This window comes from Rhea pennata, chromosome 6 (assembly GCF_028389875.1).
Source record: "Rhea pennata isolate bPtePen1 chromosome 6, bPtePen1.pri, whole genome shotgun sequence".
NCBI lineage: Eukaryota > Metazoa > Chordata > Aves > Rheiformes > Rheidae > Rhea > Rhea pennata.
In genome coordinates, this window is record NC_084668.1 from 3,088,239 (window position 1) to 3,101,571 (window position 13,333).

The window sequence follows — 13,333 nt, forward strand, 5'->3', positions numbered from 1 at the left end:
AAAGCAAGCTGCAGGTACATGCTGCAAACAGGAAGCAACGAGTAACTTTAAACTAGTTCTCTATCTGTAACCCCAGAGCGAGACATTTTTATTTTTTTAAATTGTTGGATTTTTTAAAATTATTTTTTCATTTGTCTTTTGTCTCCAGATTAGCACTGAGATTAATGTGATTATTTCCCCTCACTATTAAAACAAGATGTTTAGAAATGTTATGTTTATTTCTTGAGCAAACTATAAAGACAGGCTAGGCAGACTAGCTTGCAGAGAAATCCTTTTTTCTTTTTTTGATTTTTCTTCTTTCTTTAACCTACCCTTGAGTTTCTTTTTGGATGGAATTACAAAAGCAAAATAGAAGCCCTGAATTTGGTTTGTTTTACAACAGAGAAGAATTACTCTGTTTAAAATACTGCATTCTACAGGTTTTTTTCCTTTAAATATTTTCTATAACTAACAAATAATGATGGTAGAGCTATATGACCTGTTATTCTAAACAAGTAGGTTTTGTGGAGAAAACATGAGGACCTGGCTTAATTATCACCGAAATCTCTTGGTGTATTACAAGAAAATGGATGTTTGTAGAACTTTCTAAAATCATGGACTGAATAACAGAAAAAATCACCCATCTTCTGGAGACATACAGCGTGTGCTCATACGACGCTGATCCTTAAGCAATTAATTCAAAAGCTCTGCACATGTATGTCTAGCTTTCTTTCGTTAAGAAAAACGTTTAGAAAAAGGGGGAATTTTAACAGTTTTGCTATAAAACGATTAGTTTTACTAAGACATAAACAATTTTCCTTAGTATTGGAAGCTTTTGCATTATTTAAATACTTAACTTTGAAATTCTAGTTAGACCACTAAACTTGATTAACTTAGTAACAGTAAAAATGTGTGGAATATTTACTTTTCTTTGGGGTGCTCTCTGTCCCAGTTTTTCAAAACAGAGAGCTCCTGCACTTTGCAGTATTTATTTCCAGTATCTGCTTCAAGAGGCAGTTTCAAACATCAGCCCACATTTGATCTGAAAAATCTTCCAGAACGACCATCTGGAAAACAAATGGAGACCACAGAAAAAAAGCAAACAAAATGTGTATTTTTACGTCAGTCCCACTCTTCTTGTTGCTGTGAAATGTGCATAACTCAGCAAAAGAGCTACAATATTTTTTGCTGAGGCAGACACTTACCTCTTAAATCTGTTGTATTTAAAATATATTCTAAAATTTGGCTGAGAGCAGAGACACAGAAAATACAACTTCCACGTTTTTTCAAAATCTTTTAAATAATTTCTGTAGAAGTAACTCCTGAATTAAGCAGGTTTCCCTTTATTAAATCTTAAACAGCGTAATTACTTTATATCTTGCATTAGAGAAAATAAGTTTGGTTCTCACAAAAAAAGCACCATTTCATACTAAAAGATGCGCGCGCGAGAGAGAATCGACTGTTCCCAGAAATACATCAAGGCTTCAGCAAAGACAACCGGACTCCTTGGTTTTAATAACAATTCAGGAAAAACTGCCTGTCAGTCTGGCCTGCCGACAGCTCTAGGGAGAAGGCGGCCGCGACTCTGCTCCTCTTCCATCCCGGAATGATCACTCCCAAAGCATCAGGAACGACTCCGCTGTCAGAGAAACCACGGAGAGAGGCGCTGCGCCGACCCTGAGGGGCGATGCACCGCGGCCGCCGGCGCCACGCGGCCCGCGAAGCTCGCGGAGGGCACGCGGCGCGCCGCCACGGCCGCTCCGATCACGCAGTATAAAACTCCCACCTCGCTGCCAGAATCCTCCACGTACCATTTGAACGGATAAAAACCACACGAAACGTGTCAGCACCGCCTGTCCTTCTTACGCCTGCATAACCAATTTGCCATTTTAGTAATGCGGTATTTCTCCAACATATTTTCGCATCCTTCTACGTGACTATAAGGAAACAGAAGCTACGAGGACTTGGTGTGTATAGTTCTGCTTTCTCTCACATGCTGGAATAAACAGTACAAGCCAGCAAGTGGCATCGCCGTCTATGGGTAAGAAAATCCAGTGGTCCTTTTAAGACGCTATACAAACATCAAAAACTCTCTTCCAATACACAGCCTAAAGGTTTTGCAAACGTGCATTTCTTGAAAGGTAAAACTGCCGCCGGGGGGACTCGCAGCAGCCGAGCCGCAGCTTCCCCTCTCTGCAGAACGCCTGGGGCTTCGCAGACCGGGTTTTGCTACAAAGTCGTAGAGAAAACCTGTTGCTAAAAGGCGTAATAAAACACATAAGCAAACTCCTAACTCTGTCTTCAGAGCAAAGTTAGAGAACTGCACAATACAGGGGATCTGGCACCATGAACAATTAAAAATACTATATAGCTGCACACTGATTAAATGCCATCTATTTAGTGCAAAGATTTCCTTTTACAGGGAAAAATAGCACTTTATCATATAATTAAAGACTGCATCGTAATGCAGGTATGAGCAGGTGAACCAAGGTCACTAAGGTTTTGAAGTATTAGACTGCACGCACAGTAATGCGCATTAAACACAGAAAGCCTCTACATTTAAAAATAGATCAAATGGAATAGAAACCGTGTTTGCACATACACAGCTGTGAACAGTTTAGTATTGGTAGACAAAAAAAGTGCATAATAAGAGCTAAGTTACAGAGAAAAAGGACTAAATGTTTTTTGGATTTAGTCAGAAGCATTCTGAGGCTTACCCACACGTATATATTAAAGCTTTAAGGAAACAACCAGTTAAACATTAACCTTACAGAAAAAAAAGGCCTTCCTTGTACCAATTTTTCAGATACAAAAAAAAGGATTTTTCTTAACCCAAATGCAAACTTTTATTTCCCAGTTTTCCTTCATCAAAATTCGGGAGTTCTCCATTTTGGAACAACTAAAAGCATAGCCAAAAGGCCATCCTTGCAGGAAACAGTAACAACAGCAGCCAAAAAAGATTTAACCTCACCATGGCACAGGTATAAATAACCTCTCCACTCAGCAGAATTTATCTTTTAAATGAAAAAGGTCTTCCTTTCTGGTCCCACCCCTAAACACACACATAGACACACACACACACAGACACACACACACACACACACACACACACACACACAAGAAAGAAGAAAAAAAGGAAAAAAAAATAAAAAAGGAAAAGAAAACTGCGTTCTTTTCTTTCTTAATTTGAGCCTTCCTCAAACAAACAGCTACTCTTTGTTTCCTTATTTTAGATCACGTAATTCAGTTATGCATGCCACACACTTTAACTATTTCCCATCTGCTTTTCTCTTATAAAATCATTTGGGAGCTGGGAAAATCTAGAATGATCTAAAACCTAATAAAATCAGGGCTACATTAGCTGAGCTACATCTGCTGCCAGTGACCACTGCATATGGCAATATATGTTAGTAACATTAAAGTTTTAGGATCCTTGCAGTCAAACTTGGGCTGAAAAACAAAACCCCAAAAACTGAAAACCCCAAAGTTCAAACGTGTTATCACAGGAAACCTCCCATTTATGTACAAAAGATCCTGAACAGACACTAACGCAAATGCATCACAAATACTGTATAAATACATAAGGTCTTTTATTTTCATAAAATAGAAGTGAGATGCAGAACCCTGATCCTGTGCATCCCAGACCTGATGCTCCAACAGGCTTGGCCTGAGCTAACTACTTACTTCCAAAGATTTTCAATTCATGCTGCTTGAAGAATCAGTAATAAAGATCTGCAGAACAAGCTTTTTCCCAGCGCATCACAGCTGCCCAGACATGCGTAAAGGAAGACGATTAGTTCTGTACGCTGCACAAACTTTGCACTAGGTAGATCAGCTCTCACTGTGTTGCACCGCACGGCCCTGCGCTGCAGGCAAAAGAGCATCCGGAGCGGCCCAGCACCCTACCAACACGGTGACTTCTATCCTTCAACAAACAGCTCAGGAAAGTTATCTGAAGTTCAGAGTTTGGGAGCTAAATAACTTAGGAAACGAAGACCATTCAAAAGAATTTTACACACTTTATTCCAGAAAGTCTAAGGTGTAGTTGCTGTGTTCAGAAGTTCAAAAATCAAGCTGTAGTCTTATTTTGGACCTGTCTACCACGACGGAGAATAGCAAATACACAGATTTCAAGTGAATTAAAGTGTCCCATTAGGAGTTCAATTATATTCTGGAATTATGTCTTAATTGGTTTGCTTATAGAGGAACTGGACAGCTAACCAAAAATCTGCTGCCATATAACCATCACCAGATTTCAGATATTGGCATATGTAAATTTAACAGCAGATAATGAGTGGGAAAATTAGCTCTATTTCCATAACAGATATATTCTTCTCACAATATTAACTGAGGTGTTTTATACAGTTAGCTTTATAATAATTAGATACAAGATACACATGAAACTATTCTGAGTTTCTGACATGTATTTTGGTGATCAGAGTCCATATACTCGAAATAAATAGTATGAGCAGAAATATGTCTCTAATTAACATCTAATTAAAATGAAGTCACATTTCCAAAATCTCTTAAAGAAAACTTCAAGAGACGAATCACTGCATTTTATTTTGTCTTGCTGGCTACTTCTTTTCCATATAACTTTGATTTTTTTCAAGTAGCAATCCCCATGACTAACTACACTTCCCACTGCAACACAGAAAGTATCCCTGGTTATGATCAGGGCCTCACACAGATGATGCAAATGATCAGAGGTACAAAAAAGTCAGAAAGAGTGAGGACTGCCAGAGTAAATGCAGAACTGCCAAGTCACAGAGTCACCAAGTCATATTTTTATAACTAAAAGAAGGAAAAATATCAAACTGCTTTCATGTAACTTATTTTTCACATTAGTTATTAAAAAAGCTTAAAACTTTCAAAAGTGAAACCAGGCTTATATTTTTGAAGAAAAAAAATCTAACTTATTAGTCATATGTAAATACATAACATAGATATTTTACTTACCTTTGCTGCCTAAAAGAAACAGATTTTACACATCTTCTCTGTAAATCACATATTCTTCACTATTTATACCTCCAGTGACCACCATCATCAATAAGGATCTGAAAAAAACCACCACAAAACAGTACATAAGCCAGGTCAGTTGCAATTATATTTAGGATTTTGAAAATTCTACATTCACTTATTTATTTATTTAAGGCGGCACAAACTAAAACTGTACCTTGTATACAATACATTAATTTATTTAGTGCTTTTAAAAGCAAACGGACGTGCATCAAAGCCACCACATTGGAAGGCATTTACCTACTTGAGTCACATAACAATTACTCTGCATTAACGTATTTAAGATTCTAAATACAACAAAAATCAGGAAATTCACTGTTATCATATCAAAAAACCCAACAATGATCACCCATGAGTTAAAGATTACATAAGACACCTTAAATACACATATGATACGCAATAATAAATAGATTTATTATGAAAAGTTAAAATAGCTCCTAAGCTCTGAAAAATCAAATTAAAGATAACTTCAAGACAAAGTCCCTAAAATGTCAGCTGCAGTTTTTAAACAAAAAATGTCATTCAATAACGTACCATGTAATGCTATTTCTTAGCATTGTTTTCTGATTTCAGAACTACAGGAAAATGAATTAAAAAAATGTAACTGCCTGGGCTTATGGCAATGTCAAAGCCCACACGAACGAGTCCAAGCGTGTTGAGGCGCATCACCTTTTCTTCATTTGGAAAGTGACTCAGGCTAAAATGCCCAAGAGTTATGCATTTTGAAGTCTCAATTTCTTTCAATAAAACGGAAGGCACTCAACTATTAAAACCACACTAATATTTCGGAGAACACTTCCTTAATAAAGGACCTTCAGAGGCAGCTCTGCTACGTCAGGCAGCTGACGTCTGATACCAGCCTCAAGTCAACCCAACCCTCAGGTACCCATCGGCCGTTAGCTGTAAAATTCAGCTCCCCCGACACCGGTGTAGCCTAATACACGCTTCAAAATTCCCAAACTCTTTTGGTCCCAACTTAGCAATAGAAGTCATTAAGTAGAAAGCTAATTGAGTTTAAAACGTTTCATCCTCATCCTCAAATTTCATCCTTCGGCCTCAAGGCAGCGGGTCACCCAAGGCTCTGACGGGAGCTTGCTCCTCCCGCGAGCGCTTCCGAGAGCCTTCCGCTGCCCGCTCCGGGCGACGACGACAAGCGTCGGCTGCAGTCTGCGAGTTTTAATGCTGACCCGCCAAACTCAGGGGAGGAAACCAACCCAGAGGCAAAACCAGATCCATCCACAGATTCGTTTAGTAAGTTCTGCGTGTAGGCTACTGATCACTGACAAGCAAATACCACCCAGAAAGGACACTTTGAGCAATTAGATCTTAAGATCAAAGTTGCCCTGAGAACTGAAGTTGTTTTTATTTTATTTTTTTTTAACTGAGAAAATGCAACATGGAGCAACTGGGAAGGAAACAGCATTTCACTGGACCATTTGAAAAATTATTTTTCAAAGTGTTTCAGAATCTGAATTTTGTTTTCCCTAAAAGCTGCTTTGTACATGCAGTCGGTTAGGTGCTGAGCCATTCTAGCAATTGCCCTTCAAACTCAGCCTTCAATTTTCTAAAGTTGAATCTTATCCAAAACTCCCAGATTTTTCAAAATTTTACTGCAAAGATTGCCTTTTCTTTTTGCCTGCTGTGTAAACCATTCCCACTATGTCTCCTATATATTAGCAGATGACTATATATATATATTTTTTTTTGGCACTGAATTGCACAACAAAAATCCAGATATTTAAATTCTGCTCCTATTGCAGATGTTATTTTTGATCTTTTTTGTCTTTCTCTCATTCGTAACTACAATAATTATAAGGATACAATTAATTTTGTTCTCATAGCCTTAAAGGAATTTTGAACATCACTACAGGAAAAAAAATTTCTTCTGTGTTAATACCCATACGTTTCAGGAGAATCTTACAAAGCTCTTGGGACTGGTTCATTTTACTAAGGGTAAACACCCAAGTGTTTGGTTATTTTTAATTCGTATGGCTTTATGATCCTTTTCCTAACAGCCAGAAGGAGTCAGTACAATCTCATCTTCAATTAATGTGAATTTACCAAAGAAATTAAAACGTTACTTCATTTCAATAACGCCTAATCTTATTTACAATCCCTGATTCACATATGTCATCTAACACTGCCACAAAAGAGAAAGACAGTTACAGGGCACCAGAAATGCCTGGACATTCCTAAACAAGACTCATATTAGAGATTTTCTGTATTAACAACACCTCTCCCCCCCCCCCCGCCAAACTATATTCTGATTTTTTAAAAACTCTCGAAGACCTTGCTTTGAATGTTGTTACTCTGAATATTCTACAGCATAAAGAGTTGGTGCTGTAAAATTTGCATACTAGTCTGGTGCCAACCCACAAAACATATGTCTGTGCTCAAATGCAGGAATCTGTTTTGATTTTTTTTTCCTTCCTGGACAGGGAACAAAACAAATGAATCTTCTGCTGAGATACTAAACTTGCTCAATCCCCAAATACATCACGGTACACATAATCAAAAGAATATTTTAGTTAATTTATTATCAAGCATCAATCTTGAAGAAGATAAACTGAACACATCACAATAATCATTCAAGGTAAATGCTCAAAAATCATTTGGGAAATATAATATATTGTTTGTAGACATCATTATTTACACCCATGGGTGCTACTGAGTCTTAAAAATAACAGATTTATTTTTAACCTAAATATTTTATAGCACAGTTATGCAAAAACATCAATATGTTTTTCTAATGTCACTAGCTAAATAGTTAGTTATTTTCAAATATTTCTTTGTACCCTATTTTGGCATTATTTGGGATAATGCAGATTTTCTGCTATTAATATTATTGACATAGCATTGGAAAGTACTGTTTAAGCATTTTACAAAATAACTTAAACGCTGAGACATGTACGGAGTAGATTTCTGACCCCCCCAGCGGGTCTCTCCAGGTGGGCCGCGGGCAACGCCGGTGCAAGCTCTGCCGAAACCAGGGCTATGAGGGCTGTGACACCCGTCCCCGTCCGCCCCCCACCCTCGGCGCTTTGCTTTTAATGAAATACTGTAAACGCAAACAAAAGACACTATAACCTCAGGAATTCAATATTTGCATTTGCTTCAGCAAATCAGCTTCTTGACAGAGCACAGGCAGAAATTCTGCACAGACAGAAATCAAAAGTAGCTGCGACGAAGTTAAACGTGTTACTTTAAATTACATAGGTGTAAAATGTGCCTGAGCTTCATACACATTTCTAGTCCTTTAAAGAAACCCATTAGTTTGAACGGGTGCAGAATCTGAGACCATTTTGTTTCAAATAATGGGATAGATGGAAGAAGGCCTACTGCAGAAATACTACAAAGGCTTGCAGTTTCTGTCAGTTGTTTCCCTCTGGGAGATATGTTTTTGTTAGTTGTAAGAAAAAATATAGAGTCTGATGAAGATTATTTCATGCCAAGATAAATGTACATGGAGAATGTTACAAACTTGAGAACTCATAAAAATTAGAGTATCTGCATGCAGTTATACAAGGATAAATCAAAGTCTCTTCCAAATTCTACCTCTTTTCTGTGTGTCTTTTCTAAATGTTTGAAGTGACAAATTTAAAGGATTGGTAGATTCAAAAAACACTGCATAGATCTTTGCTTTCCAGCTTTTTCTTTTTACATCCACAAACACACACACACACACACACACGTATCACAAATTGGTGAACGCACCTGATGCGCAGAGTGGAAGAAAGCAGCTGCAACAAGCACTGCACAAAATGCACTGCAATCTGGACTAAGGTTAAATTCTCTTATTTTATAGTCCTTGAGACAATTCAACTCAGCCGAAAAGGCATACCTCTGAAAAGGGATTAGGAAGAGGAACTCTGAATTTCTTTTTTTTTCATAATGACGAGGAAAAGGCAGTCTCAATAATTTTTTAAATTTATAGTTTTAAGCAAAAAAAAAAAAAAAAAAAAAAAAAACCTAAGACTGTCTTATTTTGTTTTTGTTAAAGAATAGCAGCTGAGAACTAATGCGATCACACAACAGAGTCTGCTCCAGCACTGTTCAATGAATGAACTTCTTCCTGCTTTTGGCCATTACGTATCATTTTCTTGACACCAATATAACTGAACTTTCCAATATGCATTAAAAAAAAAGACATTTTTACTAAAAATTTAAAAGCCTCACTACTTTTATCATTGTTAAATTGAGGCAGCTCAGTCTTCACAGTCCTCCAGAACACATTTCTGGAAGAAACCCCCTCCCTCCAATCTGAGGAGCCCAGTAAGCTACATTATAAAGAAATCCCATTTCTCTTCCAAATACAAGTATCTTTCTCTCCCTTACAGGTTACTTATAAATATCTATTTAGCAGCTCAACTTTATTTAAAGCTGAACAGAGTAATTTCTTCTACAATCAGCAAAAGCAAAATTCTCCATGAGGATGTATTTTCATTTAAAAGATCTATCTGTCTCTTCAACGCTCATACTGGGTGACGGGCAACCATCTCCTGGAGCATCGTAGGACTTCAGGTTCTACATCTAATGGAACCAAGAGCATGTCTGAGCTTATGTAAGGGGCAGGAGAGAAACTTGGCTGGGATCATCCCAGAAACAGTCCGGACTTCTCCTCTACCCTCAGTTATTTGATACGACCTTAACAGCAAAGCATGCTCTTAAAGCTAGAGAGCTTAAAGTGAGTGCAGATGTTATGACTCATTCACCAGAGCATGAGGAAGCTTTTGCATCAATTTTCTTCACGTCTCAGGCAATCTTTCAACCAGGCTGCCCGACGAGGATCTGCACGAGCAGCAGCGCTGGGAGGATGAAGATGGTAGAGTTTAAACTGAGATCGAAAAGTTGTGGCATTTTGGGGAGGGGTGGGGACAAAGCAGAGAACTCTGACTGCTGGGAAGAGGAGGAAGACCAGGAAACCCACGAACAGAGAGGCCATGACGCTGGAGAGGGACACCGAGGCAGGAAGGACATAACTGGAAGAGCCCTGTTGCCACACGACCAGCCCAGAAAGCACAGAAGATGAGCACAGGGCAGGGTCCCCGACCCACGCCAGCGAGATGGGGCAAGGTGGCGGCGCAGCCAGTGGAAAGCCCAGCGCCGCGCCCGGGAAAACCACCGTCCACAGCAAACTGGTCGATATTACAATAAACACTGCAATACATTTATTAGTCATCTGGCCTACCAGAGACTGAAAAAATGCCTTATACCTAGCTAAATTATATATGCTCTATAGTTTAGATAGTATAAGATACACTATTGTAAAAGCTCCCTATGTTAGACCACCAAAAAGACCACTTTTCTCAGATAGAAGGGAAGAGGAGATGTTGAAAAACAAAATCACAAGTAAGGAAAAACAGGGAAGAAAACCCTGTTAAATAACAAGGTATTACGGACTAAAATTTTACTGTGGACTAAGTATCCTTCAATTTGAAAATATGCGGACTCAAGCGTACGCCTCACATGCAGTGTTGCACATCTACAGTCTTCTGACATACTAAAATATACATACACCGAAAGTTGTAAGAACCAGGGCTATGATCTTTCAGGTTACTTTTCAAGAAGCCTGTGGTTTTCACAACACTCATCTGGTTGTATTGCCTTCCTCCTTTAAGAAGTGCAGCAAAAATATAGATCAGCCTTCAATCTGATATAATATCGTAACAGAATTATACTAAGGCTGAGAAATGTTCAGTAATGTGTGACTCAACGAGGACAGTATTGAGAGCTTAAAAAGCCTGAGACCGCTTCACATTTGCTGGGGATGAGAAGGAAGAAGGATCTGCAGAACTGCAGAAAGCTTACATCAGCTGCGATGCGAAAAAAAGTTTATAAAGAATTATGTAAAGCTAAAAACATACATTTCAGATTTTAAAATGAAAATATTAGGAAAAATGCTGAAATTGAATGTCATTTTCATTTACGGAAGCAAAAAAAAATGAGTAGGATTTCCTACAAATACCCTTTATTTGTATTTACATGACCATGGCCGAAGTTATAACATCCGTTCACATTTTACCCAAGCACTCTTTCATAGTCTGACTTGCTATAAAAGCAATGAATAGATCAGTCATACATACCTCACTTTTACTGAAGATGACACATTAGCAAATTTGAGCAATCATTCATAAAAAATGCTTCCAACCCTTTAAAAATTTCCGTATGCAAAAGAAAATACTTTGCACCTCAATTCCCACTCATCCAAACATCTAACATATCCCAAAATATATTCTGTAATGTAATTTCTTTCCTAAGTCATGTGAAGATGATATTTTACTAATAGAAAACTGAGGCAGAGTGATTTAGTGACTTCCTCAAATTCTCCATATGTCAGTGGTATAGAAGGAAACAAGATCTGAAATTTCTGTCAACTCTAATCTTGTCAACTGTAACAGTACAATCCCTCTGATAGTTCAAATCCTCTTGATAATCTGCGAATGCAGAAGTCAAGAAAAATGAATGAAAAGGATTAGGGATATTAGCTACTTTTATTTTTGGATTCAAGAAAGAAAACAGAAATATTATTTTTATAACTATGCAAGCGTTACTGTGCTTTATAACATAATGTTCTTCTTCTGTTTAGATGGTTCCAAAAATATTCACCTCCAATTTGTGGCAGTTGATATCCCCCTAACAGCATTTTATAGCTCCAGGGCAGTCTAAGTCTCTAACAAATCTGTAGAGAACTGATGTCATAGTAATAATTTTTCTAAACATAGAACCAAAGACTGAAGGAACTGCATTACAGAGCTGTAGGTATCAAGCCTTAGTTTTTGAATGGATATTTCATTTCAGTACTTGTGTTTAATACCTGCAAAGATGTTACAAGTTGGACTCAAGTTCTACTTCTGGTTGATTCTGAGAAAACTAAGTACTGACATTTACTATTATAAAATAATTAGTGTGCTTGTGCTTTCAGACACTGAATGCCAGAAATCATGCGACTGAAGCAAAAACTGAAAAGAGGACACTACATGGCAGATAAAACACTGACATCTCTTCAGAGACTTTCTTTTTAAAAGGAAAAAAATGGTGCAGTGTTGAGCCTCAACTGTTTCAAGAAATATCCCTCTCTTTCAAAACCAAATTAGAAACATTTAGGAAAAGCATAAAATGCTAAATTTAAGAATGTATTCATCTGTGGTGATTACATAGCAGAAGAAAAATAAATGTATCTTCAGGTATGCCTCTTGTTCTGTTTTCTGTCTTTTTTCAAAGAACAGAAAAGGCAACCAAATGTAACAGAAAACTTGTATTAATCGGCTCATCGTGCAAGAGTTTCCATTCACCAGCATGTTTGCATTCATGTAGCTGAAGCACAGTTACTCAGGGTAAAATGCAAAGTTTTATAGCAGATACCCACAGGCAGAATGCAATTGTTTGTAGAAAAACAGGTACCAAAAAGGAAAGGACACGGAGACATCACCAGAGCCCCTGTTATCTGCTTAGCAGGGCTGCACATTAAGATCTTTATGTTTAGAGATCAGCCAGATGTCTGATACCACCAATTATACATGACACTCAGCATTTTTGCAACTCTAACCAGACTCAAGTTCAACAGCCTGTTATGCCAGAGGACTTTCCTACTTGGCAGAAAAAAACCAAAAGAGAACAACTCCGCACCCCAAACAGTAAGAGGAAGAGCTACATGGGATTGGGGCACTGCAGGACACAGGATGGCAAAAGATGCTGGACCAGAGCTTGGGGATGCGCGCAGACGCACAGCTCCTGACGTGCGGCAGGAGATTCGGGAGGTGGCATTGCTAAGTCCTTGAAAAGCATTTCAGGTCAAAGACTGGAAATGAAATCTTTCCTCTATACCGCAGTCCATCATTTTTTTTTTTTTACACAAATATTCACAGATCAAAACAGAAGAGAAATGAAACTGAAAGACAAGGTAATTATTAAAACAAGAATTACTGGGATTCCCAATGCAATAGATCTATTCATAGCAGCATGAAAGGGCGAGCTGTTCTGCATAGATAGTGGTACTATCAAGGCTAAGGATTCACTCTTCATTTGCACTAGTCTGTAGTCTCCTGGTTATTGTAACTTACAAAGTTTCTATTAATTTCTCTATACATTTCTATATATTGCAATAAGTCCTGATGAAATTGAAAAAATCTTGTCTTTGGGACCCATATACAGCACCAGTTTCAAGATTTAACAGAAGTAAACTAGTTGGCTTGATTCCAGCAAATAAATTGATATAGATATTTCCATGAATTTGTGAAATCTTATTTATTTATAAGGAAATTAAACAGAAAGAAGGTCTAGAAAACCTGCTCTACGAAATTTTGCAATTCTACTTAGCAGGTTATTGAGGTTTTCT

General features: G+C 37.8%; 1 protein-coding gene across 9 annotated transcripts in view; it reads right to left on the bottom strand.

Moving 5' to 3' along the window:
* MBD5 (methyl-CpG binding domain protein 5) overlaps nucleotides 1–13,333 on the bottom strand; it is a 138,588-nt gene that overhangs the window by 85,101 nt on the left and 40,154 nt on the right. For all 9 annotated transcript variants that reach the window (XM_062579433.1, XM_062579430.1, XM_062579429.1 and 6 more), the window contains exon 2: nucleotides 4,939–5,036. The gene's annotated coding sequence lies outside the window, so the exon portion shown is untranslated. The remainder of the gene's footprint in view (nucleotides 1–4,938; nucleotides 5,037–13,333) is intronic.